Below are 18,259 nucleotides of genomic sequence, written 5' to 3' on the forward strand. Positions count from 1 at the left end.
CTTGTCAGTGGTGCAGAATTGAGGGTCTGACAAGGACAGCTGTCTAGTCGTTTAGATGGGACAAAAAAACCGAGGTCCCATGTACACATTGGCGTGCGCGTAACATATGCCTTGGCAGTTGGAATTCGATATAACTAAGAGTAGGCCATAGGCAAAATTGACCTCATAGCACACTGTATGGCGTTTGCCCGTCTTCATTAGCTCAGTCGGGGCAGAACAGTGGGACGTTAAACCCCATTTCATTTGTTATCTACAGATGAGATTTGAAAAGCGGCTCTAATATTGTACTATAGAGGACCATGCTTTTACTCAAAGCCATTGGAACCAAGTACTATAGTTAATAAAAAAAAAAGACTTTTAGTAACGTCAAATACTTTAAATTTTTTGTCGGATTTACATTGGACTATGGGGGAATAAAAGCTTTCGGTTTGTCTTTAGGCTATCTTGCATTTTCCCACATGTTTTCTGCTTTCCATCTCTCTCTTAGTTATTTGAAATTTAATCATATGGTTTTGTTATTAAACCATTGGCGTGATTTAATTGTTAATAATGTTTTAGAGGACTATCACACGGTACTACTGTTTTACACTGTTAAACACTTCCTATCACAGAACCGTGAGAATTCTCTTCTAATGTCAACATACTGACCGCACGCGACTCGTTATTAGTCCTCGTGCCACCCGCGTGACCCTCGTCTTGTGGCTCGCGACACGCATGCGTATGGTATAGATTTAACGCTGACCGTTTTCTCCCTAAGTGGGGTGATTTAAGACGAACTTTACTATTCCCAAAAGATGAAACCACGTGGCTTTGAAAAGAAAGGAGCTAATTTAGGAAAATGAAATGGGGGTTTATACGTTCTGCTTTTCTGTACCAGTCGGGCATGTAGGGTCGATTTCCGTCTACTTTTCGTCGGATGTCTTTAACGTGCACGATAAAGTTTGTACGTTCCACCCGAACGACTAGACACTACCAGATCTGTCCCTAGTTTATATCAGTTTATGTCCAAATAAATTAATATTCTTGATCCACTTTCATCCCCTAGTCTCCACAAAGTTTGTCCAACGACTCATGACATTCGTCTCTTACGTATTATATTAACTATTCAAGTCATCTGACTATTGCATAATGTATCGGGGGGGGGGGGGGTGAATGGTTAGCGTGTGCGCGATGTATCACAAAGTCTGTCATTGAGTCAACTGGCATGGTTTCGATTCCCCGGTTGTACGTGGCAATTGTAGGGTCGCCTGTCCAACCTCGTGGGTTTTCTCCGGGTCCTCCGGTTTCCTCCCACTGCTAAAGACCCCTACGCGCAAGCGAATTATTGAAATAAAACTGAACCATATGTTAGTCCCGAAATAACCTAGTTTGTGTCGGGTGGACGTTAAACCCCATTTCTCTCTCTCTCTTTAAATAATTAATTTGGGTAGATCTGTGTAAAATTAGATATTGTCCATAAAATGCACGAGTGCACGTTAAACACTATTTCTCTCTCCCTCCCTCTCATCTGACTATTGCAAACACGATTTTCGCATTATTTGAAATAAAATGGGGTTTAACGTCGCACTTTTCTGCATACGCCATGCAGTGTGCTATGATGGAACTTTTACACTGAAAGTTGCGTTTTCGTCAACTCTTCATTGAATTCCAGCTGCCAAGAGTTCTTTTAAGCCGAACGCAGACGTTGGAACAGTTATATCGACAAACAAAAACACCGAACAAATATTTTTGTTTTTGTTGTCCGCAGACGACGAACATAGTCCCGCAGGCGAACGAATGTTTTAGGTCGAACAATCAGTCCAGCGCCACATAAAATCACCGCAGACGACGAACATGGTAACGTAGACGAACGAATGTTTTAGCTCGAACAATACCTACCGCCCAATGACGTATTATATATTAACATACGTCATTGCTTTCGCCACATAAAGTCACGTGATTTCAAAATGGCATACATATCACATTTGGATGTCGTGAGATATGTATATGTGATCGCTGATTGTTGCTGCGTGGAAAAAACTGTTTCGCGAATGTTCGACTTCAACGCAGACGATGAACAGAGTTCCAAATATACACGTTCGATTTCAAGAACGTTTTTTCAGAATATTTTTGTTCGTGTTTTTTTTTTGTTTTTTTTTAACCCGCAGACGGCGAACAAATTGATCGGAACAGTGTTTCATGAATGTTCGGCTAAAATGTTCCATCGTGTGCGTTCGGCTTTATGCAAAGGTGTAGCAAATGAAATGCCTAAATTTAGATAAAATATGTTTATGTTTAATGACAGGGGTTTTTCTATCTAAAAAACCACTCCTGGAGCCTTCGCCTGTTTGTTCTTGGTGTTTGCAATTCCGTCTACGCATTCTTGGTGTTGGTAGGAACGCAGTTTCGAACACAATCGCATAGTCTTCAACAAGTAATTCAGATCGTGAGATGATAGGCCCAACGACTATTGGATGGAGAGCCGTCTTGATTTGCCAGATCAAAGACGCTCGCTAGCCTGGAGGTCGGATGTTCGATCCTTGCATAGGCCGAGAAAGTTCATCCAGATTTTCCGGCGTGGTTCTCCGTTTTCAGTGATGCAGGACGGATGACCTGCCAAGGGCAGCTGTCTAGTCGTTCGGATGGGACGAAAAACAGTTGGAATACGATATAAGAGTAGGCCGTAGTGCCGCTGTCCGGGCAAAATTCCCCCCATAGCACACTATATGGCGTGTGCCGGTCTTCATTAGCCCAGTCGGAGCGGAACAGTAGGACGTTAAGCCCCATTTCATTTCCGTTCAAAAACACAACACAATTTATATGGCAAACAGTCAGTAGTTTACTAATTATCATTTGTGCCTGAAATCGATAAGAGAAGACTAGTCGTTCGGATGGGACGAAAAACCGTGCTCCCGTGTACACATTGGTGTACACATTGGTGTACACGTAAAAGATCCCTTGATAGGTTGAATTCGATATGAGAGTAGGCCGTAGTGCCGTTGTCCGGGCAAAATGTCCCTCAGCACACTGTATGGCGTATGCCTGTCTTCATTAGCCCAGTTCGGAGCAGAATAGTAGGACGTTAAACCCCATTTCATTTCATTTATTGTACAAACCAGTGATTGTGTTGTGTTTTTTAATGTGCTCAATCGCTAAATGCCACTCAAGAATTGGATGGCTGAATGGTTAATGCGTGCGCGTTGCATCATAAGGTCTATCTATCATTGAGTCAAATGGCGTGGTTTCGATTCCCCGCTTGTACGTGACAAGAGTATGGTCGCCTGTCCAACCTTGTTGGTTTTCTCCGGTTTCCTCCCACTGCGCGCAAGCATATGTTAGTCCCGAAAGGACCTAGTTTGCGTCAATGACAGGACGTTAAACCCCATTCTATTGGAGAGGCTATATACCTGATCATGGAATAGCAAATGTATATTCTACTCAACTGCCCGATGATTATTTTATTAAAAAGAAAGAGAGAGAGTGTGTGCTGATACAAAGTCAACAATTTAACAAAACAAAACAAAAAAATATGGCGGTATCTTTTTTAGGCATTTAAAGGAAAACAAAGCCTAAAAGAAAACAAATTTTTACCGAACAACTTAATTACTTCCTCATCGTATCAACAGTCACGTGATGTCGTGTGTTGGAGCGAGAGTTGTGTGTCGTCGTCTGCTACCTGGAAATCAATATTAAAGGCACGACTTTCCAGTCGTATTTTACTAGTGGTGTATTATATTCAGAAGAACCATAAGACCGAGACTAATTTCGTCGTTCGCACCAGCGATGAAATAATGAAGATAACTTGTACTGAAATGAAATGCAGTCGGCCTGAGAACCGGCGATTTACGAGCCTCGGTCAACACGAGAGCGTAAAAAACGACAGAAGTCGATATCGACAAGCAGAAGTTTAAACTAAGAGCGTGAGAACCTCGCTACACTTGAACATATCTTATTCTAAATAGCTCACATAGCTTTACTTTGTAGTGACGGCATTTTGTTTGAATATAATTCGTATAGTCTTCCATCACGTTACCTTTTACGAATTAAAGAAACTTTACTTACAAATGAAATGAAATGGGGTTTAACGTCCTACTGTTCTGCTCCGACTGGGCTATTGAAGACGGGCATACGCCATACAGTGTGCTATGAGGGACATTTTGCCCGGGTAACGGCACTATACCCTACTTTTATATCGAAATCCAACTTCCAAGGGACTTTTTACGTGCACATCAATGTATACCCGGGACCTCTGTTTTTTTCCCATCCCAATGACTAGACAGTTGTCCTGCACCACTGACAAGGGGAAACCACGCCGGAAAATCAAAATCCCGATAAACTTTCTCGACCAACTCAGGGGTCGAACACGCGACTTCCAGGCTAGCGAGCCAGCGTCTTACCCACTTAACCACACTTACAAATGGAAGATATAGCGAGAGGCCTATAAGTACCGAAGACATATTTATGGAGTATGACAGTTATGTTTAAGCATATGTTTTATTATGTTATTAGCATCATTGATATGTGATATAATTACAGATATGCGTTTTAATTAATTACTGATATGCGTTATAATTACCATGATGCGTTATAATTATTGATATACGCGATACTTACTGTTACACTTTGTAATTACTGATAACTGTTACACGTAATTACTGATATACTTTACTAATATACATGTATGTTGTAATTATTGATATACGTCATAATGACTGACGTACTTCATAATTACTGATATGCGTTTTAATTAATTACTGATATGCGTTATAATTATTGATATACGTTGTAATTACTGATATGTGTTACTAATATACGTTATAATTATTGATATACGTCATAATTACTGACGTACGTCATAATTACTGACGTACTTCATAATTACTGATACACGTTGTAATTACTGATATGCGATGTAATTACTAATATACTTTATCAGTAATTAATTAAAACGCATATAATTATTGATATACGTCATAATTACTGATGTACTTCATAATTACTAATATGCGTTGTAATTCCTAATATGCGTTGTAATTACTAATATACTTTATATCTATAGATATATGTCATAATTACTGATATGCGTTATAATTACTGATCTGCGTTATAATGACTGATATATTTCAAAATGACTGAATTACGTTACTATACGATATATTTATTGATATACTTGATAATTACTGATATGCGTTATAATTACTGATCTGCGTTATAATGACTGATATATTTCAAAATGACTGAATTACGTTACTATACGATATATTTATTGATATACTTGATAATTACTGATATGCGTTATAATTACTGATCTGCGTTATAATGACTGATATATTTCAAAATGACTGAATTACGTTACTATACGATATATTTATTGATATACTTGATAATTACTGATATGCGTTATAATTAATTACATGATACACGTTATAATTACTGGCATTCGTCATAAGTACAGGGTATATGTCATAATTATTGATAAGCGTAATAATTACTCTGGGGTCGATTCTCGTTTGCTTTCGTTTCCGATGGGGGGTTAACGCTTGCGCGTTTCACTGATTAGGTCTGTCATTGAGTCAACTGGCGTGGTTTCGATTTCTCGGTTGTACGTGACAAGGGGAAGGGTCACCTGTCCAACCTCGTGGGTTTTCTCCGGGTCCTCCGGTTACCTCCCACTACTAAAGACCACTACGTGCAAGCGAATTATTGAAACAAAATGGAACCATATGTTAGTCCCGAAATAACCATTGATAAGGAATTGGCCTTTTAGAGATTCAGCTTTCACAATGTTATAGTTTACAATGGATTCAAAATCCATCAGATGATGATCAGGGTCTTTACTGGTGTGGGTTATCATGAGCACATAACTCCAATTCTTTACACCCTTCATTGGCTTCCTGTATCATTCAGAATTGATTTTAAAATATTGTTAATTACATACAAATGTCTCAATGGTTTCGCACCCCCATACTTATCTGAATTGATACAAATCCGCACTTCGGTGAGAAACACAAGATCCTCTAGTGACGATTTACAGTTGGTACAACCTCGAGCCAGACTAGCATCCTATGGCGAGAGGGCCTTTTCATTTTATGCACCGTTAATTTGGAATAAATTACCTTATCTTGTTCGGAAATCACCTTCCATCATTACATTCAAATCGCACTTGAAAACTCATTTATTCAAACAGGCCTTTTACTGATTTTACACATTTGACTGTTTTATGGGTAGTTTTAAAAAATGTATGTCATTTTTACATTGTCTCTCTCTTCTTACTTTTTTATTTTTAGGAACTGTTTTTTTTTTTTGTTTTTTTTTAGGAACTTCTTTTTTATTATAAATTGAATTTTTAGGAACTTCTTTTTATTATAAATTGTATTTTACTTTGTTATTGTTAAGCGCATCTGAACACTTCGGTGAAAGATGCGCTATATAAATGTATTAAATAATAATAATAATAATATAAAAGCTACAAATTTAGTTAAAAATACAGTTCTTATAACAGCTTAAAGATACATTATTAAGAGTTAATAATAATAACATCTTTATTCGTACTTAAAGAGCTAATCCCGATATTATTGGAGAATAAAACTGCTTAATTTTGTGTTAAAATCCCTTAAAATCCTCTAGCTAAGGGCCAAGCAACTATACTCAATATTTGTGATAAGTTTTCAAACAACTTCACCCCGTCAGTCTTCATCGGGAAATGGAGATCAGTGTCCAAAACTGTATTATGCGGTGTCTGGATAAAACCAGACTTTTATTTTATAAAAATAATTTTTTTTAGGTGAAATTTACCTTTCGTTATCAAATAGAGCACATGGGTCATTCACTATATAGACCTCTCAAGGAACGGGAATCGATTACCAGGTCACCCAACGAAAAAAATGACCCTAAATCTTAAAAGGGTTACGTGTCCGGATAAGCAGTTTTGACGTTCACATCCAAACCACTCAATATTTTCAGCTGGAATTTTGAGAAAAGGTAAATACACCATTCCTCTATATTTTGGCGATTAAATTTTATACGTACTCCGACTTTTATTTTTGAGACTCTCTTGAAAACGGAATAGTCCCTTTAATTGTACACTTTCAAAGAAAAAAAAATAACAATGAAAAATTACACGATATTTACAATAGTTCATTAGGTATTTACAGTTAAAGCTATTGTAGGTCTTTCTGTAGGCCTTAAATGTTATATAATTGGTTAATTAGACATTACATGGCAAGACCGTAATCAACTCTCGATGCCATCGGATAGTTCCGATTTTAAGTACATTAGAACAGTTCGGCCATTTAATGATTGATTTAAAAATGTAGAAGCTAGGCTAGGGCTCGAATAATCAGCACCGTGGTTACGATAATAAAGAATAAAGTAATTTGAATGAAATTTTCAATATATTCATTTTACATTATCTATTTTGGAACTATTATAGCACGAGTGACAAGTTCTTTATCTAAATCTTACATATCTCTTTAATTCATGAAAGATCGGATTCTCCGCTGCCAATTTCATAGACTACGCTCCTTGTTCATGTTATTAATAGACTCCAGTTGTTTTTTTAAAACATAACTGACTTCAAATGACTATATGAATATAATATTTCGTTTATCATTTAGACAGAAATTGATAAGGATTCGAGCTTTATTCTGTGTCTGACTTGAATAATTAAAATTGCGACAACCGTTGACCTGTTTATTATGAAATATTGAATTGGCGAGTAACGGGATGATGGCCATTAATAACAATAACTTTCATTATAATTTGGTTATGATGACGTCATATTGTGTTAACTAATGGCATTCTATATAGCCCGTGTTAACTATCACACACGGAAATGGCGATCGACAGCGTGAGCGTTACACTAGTTAATGGACCGTGGGTGTTAATTTTATTAATATTTCTTTAAATGGATGGATTCAACTTTTTATCAAATTTTTCTTTAAATGGATGGTTTCAACTTTTTATCAAATTTAATAAATACGAACTGATGTTAAAATGAAATGAAATGGGGTTTTACGTCCTACTATTCTGCACCGACTGGGCTAATGAAGACGGAAAAATGATGTTGAACGACGCCGAAATATTCAAATTAGAATTAATGAAATAAAATTGAACTATATGTTTGTCCCGAAATGACCCAGTTTGTGTAGAGTGGACGTTAAGACCCATTTTGGGACCGATGTTCCATATGGAGATCCAATTTTCACCATATAGCAATAAACACCGTCTAGTCGTCCGGGTGGGACAAAACCGAGGTCCAGTAAGTAAGCAGGTAAAATTTGAATTTGAAATAACAGTAGGCCGTGGCGCCGTTGTTCGGACAAAATTTCCCTCGTAGGACACTGCATGGCGTATACCCATCTTCATTAGCCTAGTTGGAGCCGGACCGTTGGACGTTAAACCCCATTTCAAAATATTTAAAACTTGACATCTGTGATATGACACAAGGAGCCGTCATTTTGCCTATCTTGTCCATATGATTACTAAATATACTTTAATAAGTTCGACATTTACGAATACATTGGGGAGATTTTATAGAATATAGTAGACAAGTTATCTAATAAACACGTGATCTGACAAAATATTGTATTACATTAAACCCCATTTCATTTCAGAAGGATCCGTACTTTTGCCTAGCTAAACCATATGATTACTAAATACACTTTAATAAAAGTTCGACATTTACTCACACAGCTGTATGGATATGGTTAATGGATACAGATAAAACAAAGATATAGATGTATGACGAAAGGATCCACCCCTTTGCCTAGCTAAACCATATGATTACTAAATATACTTAAATAAGTTTGACATTTACACACAGCTGTATGGACAAGGTTAATGAATACAGATAAAAACAATGATAAAGATTTTTTTTTATCTTTTTGTATGGATATGGTAAATGAATACATTAGGGTGATTCTATATAGAGATTTCATCGGTAACAGCTGGATACGGGAAAACATCCCTGTCTTCCTCTTAGCCTGGATAGAGAAGGAAATTAGGACGTTAAACTCCATTTCATTTAAAGTCAATAACGTTTGCTAAATATTTTAGTTGCTTTCTTTCTTTTCTTTCTTTCTTTCTTAGTTTATTCATTCCTATAATTTTCAATTCATATTTTGTCACTGAAGCGTGAAAGAGCAGAAGTGGGTCATTGTCATCGATCATTCAGTAGTGTCTGATTACTCCAGACAGCGCGTGCCATGAACGTGTCATGTTAGCAGCACGCGACAGTGTCAACAGTGACCGTTGTCCATTACTGGCCAATTGATATCTTTGTTACTGGCTCATAAATAATCAACATGAATACGAGTAAATTTATCAATTAAAAACAAGCACTTGCCATTTTTTCTCATAGAATTGTTCCAATATCCTCTAATGCCTTGTCATATTGACGACATATATACAATCAATATTACCGAACGTAGTGTCTACGGACCTTTTGGGTGATCCCTGGAGAATTTTGGGGGTCCAAGAGGTCAAAGGGATCCGCAAAAACCTAGTACAGTAAAATTCAGTATGAAACTATTGGTATTTGGACAATAAATTTCAGTAGCTGATTTGAATGGCGAGTGTGGTGCATCTCAAGTTATGCACGGGTAGACGTCGGGTCCCACCCGGGTGGACGTCGGGTCCCATCAAAACGGGGTGCCACGGTGGCTAAGTGAGTAAGACGCTGACTCCCTAGCCTGGAGGTCACGGGTTCGATCCCGGTGTTGGCCGGGAAAGTTCATCGGGATTTTAGGGCGTGGTTTCCCCATAATGTCAGTGGTGCAGAACGGCCCTGATAAGAACAGTCGTGTAGTCGTTTGGATGGGACGAAAAACATTCCCGTGCACGTAAAAGATTTCTTGGCAGTTGAAATTCGATATAAAAGTAGGTCGTGGCACTGCTGTCCGGGCAAAATTCCCCTCATAGCACATGGTATGGCGTGTGCCTGCCCCACCCCCTCGTATTAAACAGTTAATCAGCAATGATATTTATCATACTGGTCTCAAAATGACGGAATAATTCTGTTGCCGAGAGGGGGGTTGAGTGTCCGAATGGTTAACGCGTGCTTGTTGCATCCTTGTACTTGACAAGGAGTAGGGTCGTCTGTCCAACCTTGTGGGTTTTCTCCTGGACCTCCGGTTTCCTCCCACTGCTACAGACCCCTACAAGTAAACGAAGTAGTAAAATAAAATTGAACGTTATTTTAGTCCCGAAATGACGTAATTTGTGTCGTCTGTGGGTTTTCTCCGGGTTCTCCGGTTTCCTTCCACAAGCGAGTTGTTGGGGTAGGATTGAACCACGTGTTAGTCCCGAAATGACCTAGTTTGCGCCCAGTGGACGTTAAACCCCATCTCTCTCTCTCTCTCTTTCTCTCTCTCTCTCTCTCTCTCTCTCTCTCTCTCTCTCTCGGTGTGTTGCCGAGACAGTAAACCCCATTCCAGTCCATCAAATACAGAGTATCCGAGTAAATGGGCGATAAAATTATATTTTAATTTATGTGTCAATACTGAACTTTGTTCCCGCCGGTTTTTAGTACCGATAATCAAAAGATTCCAAACAAAAAAAAAATCCCGTCGTTTTTTTAGTAATTAGAACGATTCCAATAAAAGCGTTCTGGTTGTAAGAATCAAGGACCTGCATTGGGCACCAAGAAGCATTGTAGTGCGAATAACGGTGTTGTTATGTGACGAACAATACTCAATATAATATCGTATGATAATGAAGCAATTCACAGGTGAAGCAAGATATAAAATATAAAACACCCCAACCAGTACTATAGCGTTTCTCACGCCAAATGTCACGCTCACTGCACAATAAACCTAGTGCGCATGTACACGAGGGTGTCGTATCATATGATTTTATCGATATTAAAGTGAGACGTGATAGCGAGGCGAGTGGGAGCTCTGTTATTCAGGTTTTCCCACCATAAGGTTGTTCCTATTTTTTTTTACTTAACTGAGTGAGTCTCGCATGATTGGATGCACGATCGAAAGGGCAAATATTGATTTCGTCATGCGTCACCTCGCCTTTGTATGCCCTGTCTATCTCTTTTGATTGATACGTAACTACGGCTTAAATTTTAATATAACTTTTGATGTGACGTTTTCTTTCTGCTGAGACTTGAATATTAATATTTGTTGTGCATTTGTTTAATTTTTAACCCCTAGGAAACTTGTCACCATTTTTTTTTTCAATTCCAAATTTAATCACCAAAGCTCACATTAGGTATTATAGACCGAAGTTATATGCACAATATGCACAACTTTAATTTCTTTGGTATTTATTTTATCCGGACCCGAACGAAGGAATGGGCTCTGTCCGTCCTTCCCGATTTTGTTTCTGAACTATATCTCATGAACGGTAGAAGCTATATTCACGAAACTTTGTATACACATCATGTCTTTTGCAATTAGAAATTTCTTGGATATAATATTGTTGGGGTATTATAATTTTATTCAGGAGGATATCTTATAAACCATTTAATACATTCTAGAATTTTATACACAAATCAACCTATTATATAGTAGTTTTGCCTTTTGCAAATTAGCATCTTCTCGGATTTAATATTTTTTGCGTTTCCATGGAAACAAATTGGAGTTAGTTTTTAGTATACATGTACACTCATTATTTCGAGGCATGTCTCATAAACCATTTACGTCGATGTTTTGTAGCTATGTACAAACGTCAACATATTATTGCAGTTGTGCCTTTTGCTATTTAGGAATTTCTTCTGTTTAATCCTTTTCTGTGTTTCCATGGAAACAAATTTAATTTAGCTTTTTTGGTATACAATTTTTTTCCCGGAATATATCTCATAAACCATTCAATATATCTTTATGAAATTTCTACCCATATCAACCTATTATAGCATTTGTGATTTGTGCCTTTTGCTTATTAGAAATTTACCGGATTTAATAGTTTTTGTGTTTCCATGGAAACAAATTGGATTTATTTTTTGATATACACTTTTTATTCAAGGGCATATCTCATAAACTATTCAATATAATGAAACTTTGTACCTTTTATAGTACCGCTACTTTGCCTATTTTGAACATTCTCAGTTGAATATTTTTGTTTATTCTATGGAATCACGTTTGGCATATTTGGATTTGGTATACAATTATTATTTCCGGATCACGCCTTTGAAACCGTTAAAGATGTCTTATGGAATTTTATTTCCATTCTTAAAGGCTCAATACCACTCTCGTTGTAACAGAATAATATGCCCCAATCTTTAATCTGGTCAACAAATTGTACTATTTTACAGTATTCCAATTAATTGATGATACAAATTTCATCTTAACACACCTAATTTAAAAAATTGGAAAAATTCAACTAAATGATTTGAAAAGCCTGACACCTAATTTAAAAAATTGGAAAAATTCAACTAAATGATTTGAAAAGCCTAACGTAAACCTTTTCAAATGTGACTTGGATTTAAAAATATTTTCAAACCCTCTGGACAAGTAAAATAGGATGTAATGGATAATTTACACAACAGGTAGGACACTTAAACATCTAATACTTAGAATAAGGCTAATATTTATTTACTGGAACTGCCAAGCCAGCAAGAGTATTATTGTCCCTTTAAACCTAAAACTGAGCATAGCTTTTGAGTAATTAGATACCTTGACGATGTAATTCTAAAAATAACAACACCACTAGACCTCTGTTTTTCTAGACGCTGTTCCTCGCCAAGATCTCCGATTTGCGCCACATACAAAATGTGGGGGGGGGGGGGGCTTTGAATTATATTAATAGTCCCTTGTGTCACATACTAGTTCGCCTTTGGATTACCATGAAATTGAGGGGGGGTTGGATTGCCGAATGGTAGGCACGTGCGCGCTGTATCATAAGGCCTGTCATTGAGTCAACTGGCGTGGTTTCGAATCCCCGGTTGTACGTGACAAGGAGTACGTAGGGTCGCCTGTCCAACATCGTGGGTTTTCTCCGGGTTCTCCGGTTTCCCCCCACTGCTAAAGACCGCTACGCGTAAGCGAATTATTGAAATAAAATTAAACCATGTTAGTCCCGAAATGACATAGTTTGTGTCAAGTGGACTTAAATCCCATTTCTCTCTCTCACCATCAAATTGAAAGATAGTCCCTTTTCTCATATGTACTACTTCCTCTTTGGATGAACCTGCAATTGTTTTCAGAATATAATGTTCTATACGATACCAACGAGAATTATCCTAAAACAAGCCAAATTTTAATTACATAATACTGTTTTGTCTTGGAATTACATGAAATATAGTCCCTTCTTGAAATTAACACGGATTTGTTTTCAGCATACGTACAGTACCAACGAGAAATTATTCTAAAATTAATTAACCAAATACGTCGTAATGTAGAACAATATGGCGGATCAGATTCAACAACTATCCGAGGTTAACGGACATAGTACAGCGTCTTATTAGTCTCTAATGAAGGCAATAAATGTCGCAGTGGGAACCGATTTCAAATGGTTCTCTAAGAATATTTACGAATTATAGACTAAACTAATGATGAATTGATCTTAGAATGGGGCATTATTGAGACCTAACGACTACAAATTTCACACGAAATTCTTGAAGACGGCGGAGAAAAGTCCCATATCTAAATCGCCCATTCATCATCACGTGACGAGAAGTCCCCCTAGCGACTTCCTTTCGTGCACGCTCTCACGCGCAGCTCGCCAGTTTTATGCACGTGGTTTAGAACGGGTGTCTTAAATTGGAATCTAATCAAATCTGAAAGACTAATTTTAATAGAATACCAGTTAATCAGGCACGAAAGGGCTGATTAAAATGAATTTTTCCGGGTCGTGTTTTTAGTTGAGAGGTTATAGAATGACAGAGCGTGATCGATCGGCCATTTAAATACGACGCTCTTAACAAGCGGATATTTACCATTCCCGCTAACTAATTGACGCAGAAGAATCAGGGGGTTAGATTTAATGGTACCCTTCCCACAAAAGGTGTAAACTCGACCAAATCAGATTCCACTGAACTCATGAATATCACACGTGTTAAAATTGCTATTATTATAGCACCATGGAGCCACGTTGACTCGGTGAGTAACTTTAAGCGACCAGGGTTCGATCCCGGTGTTTGTGAAGAAGGTTCATCGTGATTTTACTGTGTGGTTTCCACTTGTCAGTGGTGCAGGACGAAGGGCCCAACTGCACACTACCCAGTGTATGCCCGTTTTTCATTATCCGGGGGGGGGGGGGGTAGGTGGCTGAATGGTTAGCACGTGTGCGCTGTACCATAAAGTCTGTCATTGAGTCAACTGGCCTGGTTTCGAATCCCCGTTTGTACGTGGCAAGGAGTAGGGTCGCCTGTCCAACCTCGTGGGTTTTCTCCGTTTCCTCCGGTTTCCTCCCACTGCTAAAGACCCCTATGCGCAAGCTAATTCTTGAAATAAAATTAAACCATTTGTTAGTCCCGAAATGACCTAGTTTGTGTCGAGTGGACGTTAAACCCCATTTCTCTCTCTCTCTCTCCCTCTCTCTCTCTCTCTCTCTCTTATCCGGGATGGAGAAGGTTCATCGTGATTTTACTATGTGGTTTCCACTTGTCAGTGTGCAGGAGTGAGGGCCCAACTGCACACTACCCAGCGTATACCCGTTTTCATTATCCGGGATGATTCAAAATCCCTTAAATGGCGTTCATCTGCTTTGAACAAATTAATCGGACGCGGAAATGTCCAGGTCGACCTTTTATTATTTAATTGGCATAGATATGAGCAAAGAGAGGGAATGGGGTTTAACGCCCACTCGACACAAACTAGGTCATTTCGGGACTAACATATTATGTTTTAATTTTTATTTCAATAATTCGCTTGCGCGTAGGGGTCTTTAGCAGTAGGAGGACCCGGAGAAAACCCACGAGGTTGGACAGGCGGCCCTACTCCTTGTCACGCACAACCGTTGATTCGAGGGGGGTTGAATGGCCGAATGGTTAGCACGTGCGCGCTGTATCATAAGGCCTTTCATTGAGTCAACTGGCGTGGTTTCGAATCAACGGTTGTACGTGACAGGGAGTAGGGTCGCCTGTCGAACCTCGTGGATTTTCTCCGGGTCCTCCGGTTTCCTCCCACTGCTAAAGACCCCTACGCGCAAGCGAATTATTGAAATAAAATTAAACCATAATATTTTAGTCCCGAAATGACCTAGGTTGTGTCGAGTGGGCTTTAAGCCCCATTTCTCTCTCTCTTTTTCTCTTTTATAATTTAATTAGTTCAGGTATGAGCAACATGAGTTTATAATTTAATTAGTTCAGGTATGAGCAACATGAGTTTATAATTTAATTAGTTCAGGTATCAGCAACATGAGTTTATAATTTAATTAGTTCAGGTATCAGCAACATGAGTTTATAATTTAATTAGTTCAGGTATCAGCAACATGAGTTTATAATTTCATTGGTTCAGGTATGAGCAACATTATTTTATTATTTAATCGATATAGGTATGATCAAGATCAGTTTATAATAAATATATACTGATGTCCAAAAGAAAGTATACACACTAAAAGTATGACTAAGTTTTGTTTAGATTAAAAACATTTGATAAAGCATTACTGAGTTTGTCTCTTGCATCCAAACTCAACATTTCTAAGCCTAATAAAAATGTGAAACAAATTGACATTCTAACCTAATACCGTATACCATGGAAAAACGACTTTGGTTGATGTAGCACAAAATGCACAGTGTATACTTTCTGTTGGACATTAGTATAGGTATGAGCAACATAATTTTATTATTTAATTGGTATTGCAGCTATGAGCAGCATGCGTTTAATATCTGATAAGTATAGGCATGGGCAAAATGATTTTATGACTTCTTGAGTCGAGACTTTCCTCGGAGTCATTTTTTTTGTTTTTGTATTTGTATTTTTTATTACTGAAGCCGTGTGGGGGGGTAGCGGGCCAGACAGTGTCTAGTCGTTCGAATGTGACTTAAAAACGCGGTCCTGTGTATACATTTGCATACACGTAAAAGAACCCTTTGAAGTTGAAATGATATTAACTTTTTTCCTTCTGGAAATTAAACTCTACAACATTTTTTAGAAGTGTTAGTAAAATAAATAAAGGTGTTTGAAGTATATCTGACTGAAAAAAATATTTCCTATTTAGTGTAAATGGGTATATAAAATGATTAAAATGCGCCATTCTGCCCGGACCATGGTGCCCATGATCGATGCCGTGTGATGTGACGTCACATGTAGAAGGCATTTGAACTTATACGGGTCAGTCATCTTACATATAGTTATAAGAAGGCTTTCGCAATTCCTCTGTTAAACAGATTGTAATTAACCATGCAGTCAACTATTGTTGTACAGACGGTACTGTTAATTAAAGGACTGGTTAACCAAGATAACTAGTTTAGTAAAACAGCCAACGGTCATATTTAATCCTACTTCAGTATTACGCTAAGATTATTTCATCTGAAATGAGTAACGTAGTCAATTAATATTTTCCCCTTCAGTCACTTCTATCGACTGATACAATCATATACATCATTATAATTTACCACAAAGACAAAATTGAAAAACAATTCACTCTAACTAGTCGTAATAGTTCTTTATTGGGCACTGGGGGGGGGGGGGGGATGGCCGAATGGTTAGCACGCGCGCGTTGTATCATACAATCTGTCATTGAGTCAACTGGGGGGTTTCGATTCCCCGGTTGTATGTGACAAGGAGTAGGGTCGCCTGTTCAACCTCGTGGGTTTTCTCCGGGTCCTCCGGTTTCCTCCCTCTGCTAAAGACCCCTACGGCCAAGTGAATTATTGAAATAAAAAAAATTAAACCATATGTTAGTCGCGAAATGACCTAGTTTGTGTCGAGTGGACGTTAAACCCCATTTCTCTCTCTCTCTCTCTCTCTCTCTCTCTTATTGGGCACTGGCTCATTTATGGGTGTGAGAGAGAGTCTATTGGTTCGGATGGGACAAAAAAAAGCGAGGTCCCGCAGACTCGTTGACGTGCACTTAAAACGATCCCTACGCAGAAACACCACTGCCCAGGCGAAATTGTCCTCAAAGCAAACTTCATGGCGTATGCAACCTTCAATAGTCCGATTCGCGCAAAAACCTAGGACGTTATACACCACTGTATGTACAATCGTGGTACCAAATCTTTACGTTTATGGATCCAGATAAGATTGCATACAAAGTTTATAGTTTAAAGTAAAAGATGGTCATAACAAATGAAATGAAATAAGGTTTGACGTCCTACTTTTCTGCTCCGATCATGGTAAATGAAGACGGACATGCGCCATGTAGTGTGCTATCAGCCAAGTTTTGCCCAGAGTGCAGTTGATTTCCAGCTGTTAAGCGTTATTTTATGTCAGTCCATCCGTCCTGCACCACTGATGTGGAGAAACCACGTCGGAGAATCCCGCGGAACGTTCTCGACCAATACCAGGATCGACCCCATTCTCGAGCAATACCGGGATCGACCCCCCCCCCCCCCTGATTAGCGAGGCAAAATGAAATGAAATGTGGTTTAACGTCATACTGTTCTGCTCCTAAACTGGGCTAATGAAGACGGGTATACGCCATACAGTGTGCTATGTGGGAAATTTTGCCAGGGCAGCGGCACTACGGCCTACTCTTATATCGAATTCAAATTGCCAAGGGATCTTTTACGTGCACGCCAATGTGTACACGGGACCTCGGTTTTTCGTCCCATCCGAACGACTAGACAGCTGACAAGGGGAAACCACGCCGGAAAATCTGGATGATCTTTCTCGGCCAATGCAGGGATCGAACACCCGACCGCCAGGCTAGCGAACCAGCGTCTTACCAACTTAGCCACGTGATCCCCCTGATTAGCGAGGCACCCTGACTCCCAATTAATCACAGTTTGATGATACAGTTGAAGTACAATATTGATCTTAACTAGTATTATAATACATATATGACGTCACCCTTTGATGTTGGCGTATCATTATTTCAAATAATGGTACGGGCAATGTGCCAAGCGTACATTATTTATACTAGTTCAAATTTTGGACCGGTGTGACGTATTCATTTTAAGTTTTTTAATGGTCTCGAGCTTAAGACATTGCGTGATATATTGAAACAACAACTCGTGAGAGAGGGGGAGAGAGAGAGAGAGAGAGAGAGAGAGAGAGAGAGAGATGGGGTTTAACGTCCACTCGACACAAACTAGGTCACTTTGGGACTAACACATGATCCATTTTTATTTCAATAATTCGCTTGCGCGTAGGGGTCTTTAGCAGTGGGAGGAAACCGGAGGACCCCGGAGAAAACTAAAGAGGTTGGACAGGCGACCCTACTC

This window comes from Patella vulgata, chromosome 1, assembly GCF_932274485.2.
Source record: "Patella vulgata chromosome 1, xgPatVulg1.2, whole genome shotgun sequence".
Taxonomy (NCBI): domain Eukaryota; kingdom Metazoa; phylum Mollusca; class Gastropoda; family Patellidae; genus Patella; species Patella vulgata.